This window comes from Actinia tenebrosa, unplaced genomic scaffold (genome assembly GCF_029948245.1).
Source record: "Actinia tenebrosa isolate PJP-AT-01 unplaced genomic scaffold, QUT_ActTen_1.0 PGA_scaffold13__45_contigs__length_12533684, whole genome shotgun sequence".
Lineage (NCBI taxonomy): Eukaryota > Metazoa > Cnidaria > Anthozoa > Actiniaria > Actiniidae > Actinia > Actinia tenebrosa.
The window spans coordinates 3471853-3481075 of NW_028292573.1; positions in this window are offsets into that span (position 1 = coordinate 3471853).

Genomic DNA, 9223 nt, shown 5'->3' on the forward strand with positions numbered 1-9223 from the left:
GAGAAGGCATATGCCGCCCATGCGTACGAAGTACGAACCAATAGGGAGCTCTCGCGCATTTTTCCGGAGAGCCCAAACACACAGCGCGAAAATTCCATTCCGTTGGACTTTCCACATGTCGCCGATTGCCATGGGAAGGAAAGCTGCAAATGCGCGTAGAGGACACCGGGAGCGTTTGCATGAATAGCATAGAGGATCAAAGAGATACTATTTACAATCATAAGACCATTAGCACTCTTACGGTGATTAGTCTTTAAATATATGAACCCGCACGCAAAGGAAGATTGGTTTCTACATTTTTTGGGAGGACAAGACCTACACAGACGATAATAAATGGGTTGACCACCGGGCTGTGGGTAAAGGTTGGAGGTCTAGGGTTGATCATATGCACTATTAGCATATCGACGAGATATACCCCTAACGTTGGGTTTAGAATTCTCGACGAGAACGATCGGCCACTGCAGCCCTACGGGGTAAGTAGCGGCAGCAGGCGCTTAACGCACTTTTCGGCGGAATTAGTGAAAACCAGCGAACCGGGTGGCGCCGATAAGCTTCCACGTGATAGCGAGTTGCGAGTATGCGAAGCTTCAGGTTAGTTACGATATTTCTGTGCCGTGTACCAACCAATACTTTTCGATAACCGGGGTCTATTGGGGCCCGAATGTCGTTTATAATCATAAGACCATTAGCACTATGACGGCTATACCGCTAGTTCCGCATTATCAGGGCGGTGCGAATACTATCTTTACTTATCCCCAGTCGAGGACGCCTCGGATGCCCGACGACGATAAGCCCCCAGTAATACACAAGGATAAGATTAACCCTTCATCCTCTTCAGGAGTACCACCCCAATAGCGACGACTAAGATCCAAATGTTATTCCCCACGAACTTCAACAGTTCGCCGCCGGCCTTCAGCGCTAAGGAAACGACCGAACCCAGCAGCCCAGGAAGACCGGCGCCATCTTTTTTCCCAAGTCCGTTAGTCCATTACCCTAATTTCTTTACGCCCCGCGCCTGTAGCCTTAAGCGCGGATAGGATAACTCCTACTACGCTTGAAATAGCGACCGCAAATGCCAGCGGAATACCATACTTCACCAGAGCTCTTTTTACCTTTTCCTTGGTGGTAAGCCCCAATTCCTCTTTCCAGGTTTTCCTTTTGCGCCTGTAATTCCGCAAGGCGTACCTCGAGGGCCTCCACTTCCTTTTGAGCTGCTTCCCTTTCCTCTTCGGGACGGGTTTGGTCCTCGATTGTTTCCTGCTGTCGCTCTATTTGCCCCTCCAGGTCTTCGACGGCCTGATCTCTTTGTCGGATTTGCTCTTCTTAATGTTGATTTCAGCAACCAACTGCCGCCGTTCCTCCAAAGAGCCAGCTATGGTAATATGCAAGTTTTTGGCTTCTTCCTTGCTCATATCCAGGTCTTTTATAGCAAGATCGAAGGCGTGTCTGGCTCGGTCTCTTTTCGTCTAAAGCCGTTTCAGCTTCTTGCTTGAATTGCAGTATGACTTCGTTCTTGCCCTCGATTTCTTTCTTTTGAGCGTCGGTTAGCAGACGTATTCGTTTTTCATACTCTGTTTCCCTTTCCATTAACGTTTTTTGCAGTTCGATAGCGCGTTTTTCTAGCGCAATCCTTTCATTCAATGCTTCCATACCTTCTAACATGCTTCGGGCGGCCTCTTGAAAGCCCCTTAATCTTGCCACGTTAACCTTGATCGAGCCATTTTCGTCAAAAAGGAGCTGTGGTTTCGTCCAGCGGTCTTTGTCGGGTTGTCTCAGGTCTCTGACGCTTATGAGGACTTTGTTTCCTTTTTCTGTGAGTCCTTATCGCGTCAGTGTCAATGTGGGGATGACGCATCCTTAGCTCTTGCGTTGCCCACTCTACAGTTTCCCGCGCGGCTGCCTCAGGCTGCTCTATGTTTTGAAGCTCCAAGTACTCAGGGACGGGGCTGCCGTGGTTTTTTGATTGCCACATGCGATTCAAGGCCGCCTTGAAGCTTTTCCATCTACTACCATACTTGTTTTCTAGAGCCATATCGTAGATTAGGGGGTCGGTTTCCGCGCCTTTAGTCCATGCGTCGTATTCTTCGTCGTTAATATCGACTTGACCTTCTTCGGTGGTGGGGTCGAAATCCGTTCCTTCTACTTCCATTATATATGATAAGCTCGAAGTTAAACCCCAACGTATTACCTAAGCAGGTTGGCGGACTGAAAGCAGAACGCACCTTTCACCGGGTCACCTTTACCCCCAGCAGCGCTAAGCCAGGGGAAACCCTGTACGTAGGCGTGCCCCGCCTAACGGATAACCTAGTCTTAGTTCCTGGCACCCTGGCGCTAAGGTTTGACCTAGCAATACAACCAAGCACTGCGGACGCGCGTTACGTTGTCAACGACCTTGGCCGCAACATTGTCTCAAAGATGCGGGTGAAGTTCGCAGGGGAATCCCTCTTGGACTTAAATAGGTATGATTTGTATACCACGTACAAGGACTTATGGTTGACTGCATTTGACCGCGCGCAAAGGATAGAGCAGGGAATCGCCAGTGAAGCCATACGCAAGGTAAGAAGCGCACCGACAGCGCCTCGGGAGAAGACGAAATAAAGACGGCTTATGGTACTAAATATGTCATTCCATTAGATTTCGAAGTTATCACGAACCACGGTGCATACTACCCAAGGCAGCTAAGCGAACTACAGTTCGAAGTAACCCTAGCAGACACTACGAACATCCTACAGGGAAAGGACGTAAGTTCCTCAGCCGTCCACCCATACTCCGTTACTAACTTAGAGCTGCAGTATGAAACGGTATACAGCGAAGACTTAGCACGTAGCGCCGGTATGGAATACAGCTCCGGGAAGGCTTTCCTTTACGATCACGTCGTGATGTACAAGACGTTCAGCTTTACGAACAACGTCGAAGAGGTCATCAACCAAAGCATTAACCTTCCCAGGCGCAGCCTTACAGGGATAATGTTGCTGTTCGCAAAGACATACACGGCAGGATTGCGCGACTCCGAGGCGTTCTTTAATCCTAACATCACTAACGTAGGCGTTAGCATCAACGGAGTGCCTAATAAGGTTTACTCACAAGGGATAAAGCCCGCGGATATGTACCGGGAAGTCGCGCGTAAGTTTGGCGACCAAATTGACCCAAAGGAATTCTTTAAGGATAAGTACGCGCTGTGGATCGACATGCGCACGACGAACGACGAAGACCTACATGGACAGGGATTGCGGCTGGTAAATACCCAGGACGGCATTACGTTGGAGATCAAGCGCACCAAACATGCTAGCGACACTACTAAGATAAATGCATACATTTTCGTAGTCTCAGACGCGCAGCTAAGCGTGGAAATGAATCAGCTAAAAAGCGTTGCCTACTAGGCTCGCGTTCCTTGAGCCAAGCGAAAGGATAAAAAAATATCCCTTACGTATAATATGCTCCGCGTATTCGAAAACAACGAAACTAAACTGCAATGCATAGTGCAAAGCGACAAGCTGTACTTTAAGGCGAAAGAGGTAGCAAAGGCATTAGGTTACGCAGACACCAAAGATGCTATTAAAGTCCACGTGCGGGATAAGCATAAGAAGAGGCTTAGTGAATTTAGAATAGAGGTGAATCGCCTCCCTTCTGGTTCACACCCGCAATCCCTGTACGTGACGGAATCTGGTTTGTATCAGTTAATATTTAGCTCCAAGCTACCGACAGCAGAGGCATTTCAAGATTGGGTCTTCGAGGATGTCCTACCTACGTTAAGGAAGACAGGAAAGTACTCTCTGGATGGTCCAAATAAGTTGGTCTTCAAGATCGAGAATGAGTTTGACTTACATAAGAAGGTCATCGATTACATACGCCGGTTTCACCCTACGCTGTTATTAGCACCTGGACTCGGGGAATTGCAAGATACCACCAGTAAAAGGATAACATGCTGGCAAAAGGGCTACCAGGCAGGTCAACCCGACATCCTAATTCTTAACTCCCATAAAAAATACAATGGGTTATGTCTGGAACTGAAGACGCCAAAGGGTAACGGCGTATTGTCCGACAAACAAAAAGCGGTATTGACGCAATATGAAATGAATGGTTATCTTACGATGGTTTGCAACGATTACGATCTGATCTGCAGGGAAATCGACCGTTACGTCGACGGCATTCGCATACCTTGTCCTGGCTGCGTTAAGGCTTTCAAGTCACAGGAGACGCTACAAACGCACCAAAAGATATTTCATAGATATAATGATTCTTGAACAAACTCACTGGTGCGAATTAATACCTGGCATCGCATACAAAATAAAAAATTATGTTGTCTTCGAGGACATTAACCGCTTAAGGTTGGTCCTCTTAGACGGCAGCCAAGAGTACAGCTTATGGGCTCCTGACTGCGTACGGTACGTACTGCAAGGCGAAGAGTACACTCACATACGTAGCTATGGTAAAGTCAACGGTCGATGGAAGTTCGACGTTGAAAGAAAGGCGGAGGTTAATCCATTGTGTGATTAGTAGTCGTCCTCATGAGCTTCTAGGTATTGGTCTGCTACGTCGGACCTCATTTTTTCCGACATGAAATCGATCGATATCGTAATCAAGGCTCCTCCTGCGAACGCTGCGACGTAAGGTAACATCATATATTAGACCATTCTTTTCGTATTGCAAGGTAATGGTCTAAAGGCTTGGGACCTTCGTACAGGCAACACCAAATATGTTGACCGCTGCGTTGACAACCACATTTATCGCAGATGCCGTCCCAGTGTTCTCGGTTCTCCCATCTTACGCCTTCGTAGTCGTCAAAGCATACGAAATCTTGGTCTATTTCTTTCTTACGCAGCACTAAAGCCCGGCTGGTTTCAAGGGGGCAACATCGCTCTGCTAAATCGCCGTGGGTTTCACAGACGACTTCTTCGAGGTGGTAACGTCGGCAGCGGTATTTATGCCAGTTTTCTTCGAAGAGGGGTTCATCGCATCGGCGACAATGACTCTTAAGGCAGACTCTATGCTCGCGGTGATATCGTAGGGCCTGTACTGTGGACAGTTCCTTACCGCAGTCACCGCAAACTGTGCTGCTGGTGGTCTTCTGACAGACTTTCTTGGAAAGATGGTATTGCAGTCGCTGCTTGCTACTAAAAGCTCTATCACATTGCACGCACTTCATTATATATACCTTATTTTTTATTGTTAAATTGTTAAACCCTGTAAGAGGGTTTTAGGATAAGGTCTATTATTTCTTGTTATTTTGTTAAGCCCCCATTAAAAGATGAGGTATCATTCTTTCTCATCGTTGAAGCCAGCAAAAAGATAATCATGTTAACCATTCTTCGATTTAACAAAATAACAATAAAAAATAGGTCCTTACTTGAGACCTCTTTGCAGCATTTAACAAAATAACAATAAAAAAGAAAGACCTATGCTAATTCCTCTTGCTGGGGCTTAGTAAGATCTTCTTTGCGACCTCTTACTCTTCTCGAGCGTCGTCTAAAGTCCTTTGTGCTTTAGTATCCGCGGGACACCAATGTCCAACGAAGTCTTCTTCAGAGAATACCTTATTACAGTGACAGCAGGTGTATTTTTTACGCGGTTTGGGTATCGGTGTTTAGGAGGGATTATGCAGTCAGCAGGTAGTTCGCACGTAATGCAGTCCATATATCTATGGGGGATATCGAATGAAGTCCTTAATGGACTCCTTAGCCCAACCCGCCATTGTCAAAAGCGCGCCAAACCGTTCTGCACGCTTCAGACCACACATTTCATCGTACAATTCCTGTACGCGCTCTTTTAACCGGTCTATCTCTTCCCTTTGCATTTCTATGGTGTCTCTTTTATCTTTTGCGTCGGCGACAATCCTTCTTACTGCGTCCACTGGGTCCATCTATATATAATGGATCCGAACCATATTCCCTGCAATGCTCTGATAGTAGGACCCACCGGCTGCGGAAAGACCCAGTTCATCGTGGAGCAGCTATTAGGACCCTTTAGATACCGCTTCGACTACATAGTACTATTATGCCCCACCTACGTGAATAACCGCACCTGGGAAGGCATAGGCAGGAATGATGACGACTTCTTTGTAGATATCTTAGACCCTAACGAGTTATCCAGCCATTTGAAGTTCTGGCATAAGCAATTCCCTAAAGATACGCAGACTTTACTCATACTGGATGACATTGCCTGTGGGGACGACGTAAAAAGGCGCACCTCCGAATTAGTGAAGCTCGCCTTCAGCGGTAGACACGACAATATCAGCGTTTGGTTGCTTTCCCAGCAGCTTACCAGTGTCTCTAAGCCCTTTAGGGAAAACATAGGCTCTCTCGTAGTATTTTATACTCCGAGCAAGTCTGACCTGGAAACCATTTTAAGCGACTACGGCGGTGAGATAAGCAAGGAACAGCTGCACGAATACATGCGGCATTTAAAAACGCACCAACATTCCAAGATGATCTTCTCTTTGAGGTTTCCGTACGAGGTTGGAATCTATGATTCCTAATGTATATGGACATTGAGCAGCTCATAGATGAAGTCCCCACACAGTTAGATGAAAGTAACCTCAAGGAACAACTTAACATCCTTGTGTCATCTGGGAAGTGCAAAGAAATGATAGGCAAGGAACTTACCCATGAGCAGGTTAATAAGCTGTCGGAAGAGGAGGTTAAGAAGTTCCATAAGAGGTACGAGGCCGCCCTTGCAAGTAAGACCACAGACGCCGTAGCAGACTCCGCTATCCGACTTGCGACTAAATTGCTTGGACTTGCACTGCCCATAGACGACGTGGAGCAACTACAGAAGGACATAAGAGATGACTATGTCATCGCCCAAGAACTTAAGATAACCTGTGGGTGGTTGTCTTTGAAGTGCGGTAAGTTAATGGCAGTCGCCTCTGCGGCACTTCACGTAGCTCAGCATGTCGACTTGAAGGAGGTACTAGGTTCCTTCGGAACATCTTGGAAGGACTTCAAAAAAGGCAGAGAAGTTGAAAAGGTCTTCCAGGCGGCACTTGCTGATGATCAAGTCGCCTCAAGTACCTAGTCAAGTCGTTGTCAAGTCACCTCAAGTACTTAGTCAAGTCGTCCTTAAGTCATTCTCAAGTACTTAGTCAAGTCGTTGTCAAGTCACCTCAAGTACTTAGTCAAGTCGTCCTTAAGTCATTCTCAAGTACTTAGTCAAGTCGTTATCAAGTCATTGCCAAGTCATTGTCAAGTCGTCATCAAGTTACTTGTCAAGTCCTTCAAGTCCCTTAATATAAGATGAGTGACACCGAAGAACAACCAGAAAAGGCTCCCGTAGAAGATACCAAGATTACCAAGGCTAAATCTCCGGGCAGAGTCGCTGCCGGAAAGAAGCTCGCGGAGATGAATAAAAAGAACAAAGCAAAGAAGGAGGAAAAGGTGGAGGAAAGAGAAGAGGAATCCTTTATCAATCCTGGGTACGTCATTGGCGCGTTAGGAGTCGCTATAGCAGCAGGCAGCCTTTACTTACAATGGCGGGCTACGAAGCCAAAAGTAAAGTGGGAGGCCGCAACATATCACGCACCTGTGGAGGTTAGAAAAAGTAAGATCCCTGAAATGGAATAACCTTCTCGCTTTGTAATATAATGTCGACCGCGTTGTTGAAAACTGTTGAAGAGGCAGCTATCATTACTTCCATCGTTGCGGGTATTGGTTGGGTAGGTAAGAAAGTGCTCAAAGAAGACTTTACTGAAGACCCAAGCAAGAGCTTCGCTAACTTTGCTAAGATGACCGCTGCCGTTGGCGGGGCTATCATGGTAAAGGATTACCTACGGAAGGAAAAGTACCTACCTAATGTATAATGGTTAGCTTAGTCGCAGGTGGAGTCATTGCAGCTTTAGCATTCACTGGAGCTAATTATGGTGGTCAATATTTAGATAGATTAGTTAGAGGCGACAAAAGCGGTGCCGCCGAAAGAAAAAGGCACGACTTAGCGCTGGAGAAATATCAGCGGGACGTGGCGGCTTGGAATGAAAAAAGACAAGCTTACAGGGATTGGTTGGATAAGAATTACCAAGACAAAATGCAGGCGGATAAGAACTTCGAAAACACAGACTACGCCTTTAAGCTTTATGCGCAAGCGCATCCCACAGTGGCGTTAAGAAAGCCTCAGTTCAAGAATTACTACCAGCCTTCTAAGAAACAAAAAGATAGTGAGCTGGTCTTCGTAGGAGTCGCAGGGCTGGCCGGAGGCGTGGCTTTGGCGTATCTAATATAATGATCGTCTTTTTGGAAAGCGACAAGAATGGCTTTACCACGTATCTGAATCCTCCCATCCGCGCGGAAAGGGTTCGGTTGGTTAGTTGCTCTTTGTACAATTCTTGGCATAATTTAATTAATGGCTTTGTCATCGGAACTTCCGGCACCAAACCAAAAATACCAGATTCCCATTACACCCCCATAACACTGGCTAAGGAGCTAGCAAAGCATGGATATACTCTTACCACAGGATTACCCCATGAAATGACATTCAAGAAAAATAATGGGAGCGCTAATTTAAAGGACAGTTCATTGGTAGAACTCCTGGGCCTTACTAGTACCACGATAAATAGCGGCAGTACATATGATGTGAAATGGAAAGTCGCATCCTCTTATGAAGTCTATTGCGATTTAGTCCATAGTTACAACAATGGAGAAAAGTCTTCTCTTATGTCCAAGTTTCTGCCCAAAGGTAATCCATTTGACCCAGTAGAATACACTCCCATTTCTTTAAGCTATGATTTGTCTAATTTGGTAGAAAGCATAAACATCACCATTAAAGTGGACGGAAAGACGGTGGATTTCAACGGGCGAAAGATCAATCTCGTCCTGGAATTCATATAATGGGCCGCGTAGAGGACAAACTCAAAAGGATTTACTATGGGCCTGAAGGCTATTGGAAAGGAGCGTCGGCCATCAAGAAACTCGCGACCGCGGCCGGGGTATCAGACGAAACGGCTAAGAACTGGTTGAAAAAACAAACCCTCTGGCAGGTTTATCTTCCCGTGCCTAAGTACATTCCCAGGCCCAGCTTTACCGTAAATGTCCCCAATGAAGTTCATCAGGCGGATTTGCTTTTCTTGCCGCACGATAAGGTGAGAAGAAAGACCTATAGGTACGCTTTGACCGTAGTCGATATCGCAAGCAGATACAAGGACGCCGAACCTATAACCAGCAAGGATTCTGGGGAGTCGCAGAAGCCCTAGGTAGGATTTATAAGCGCGTCTTGAAATGGCCTAAGCTGCTGCAAG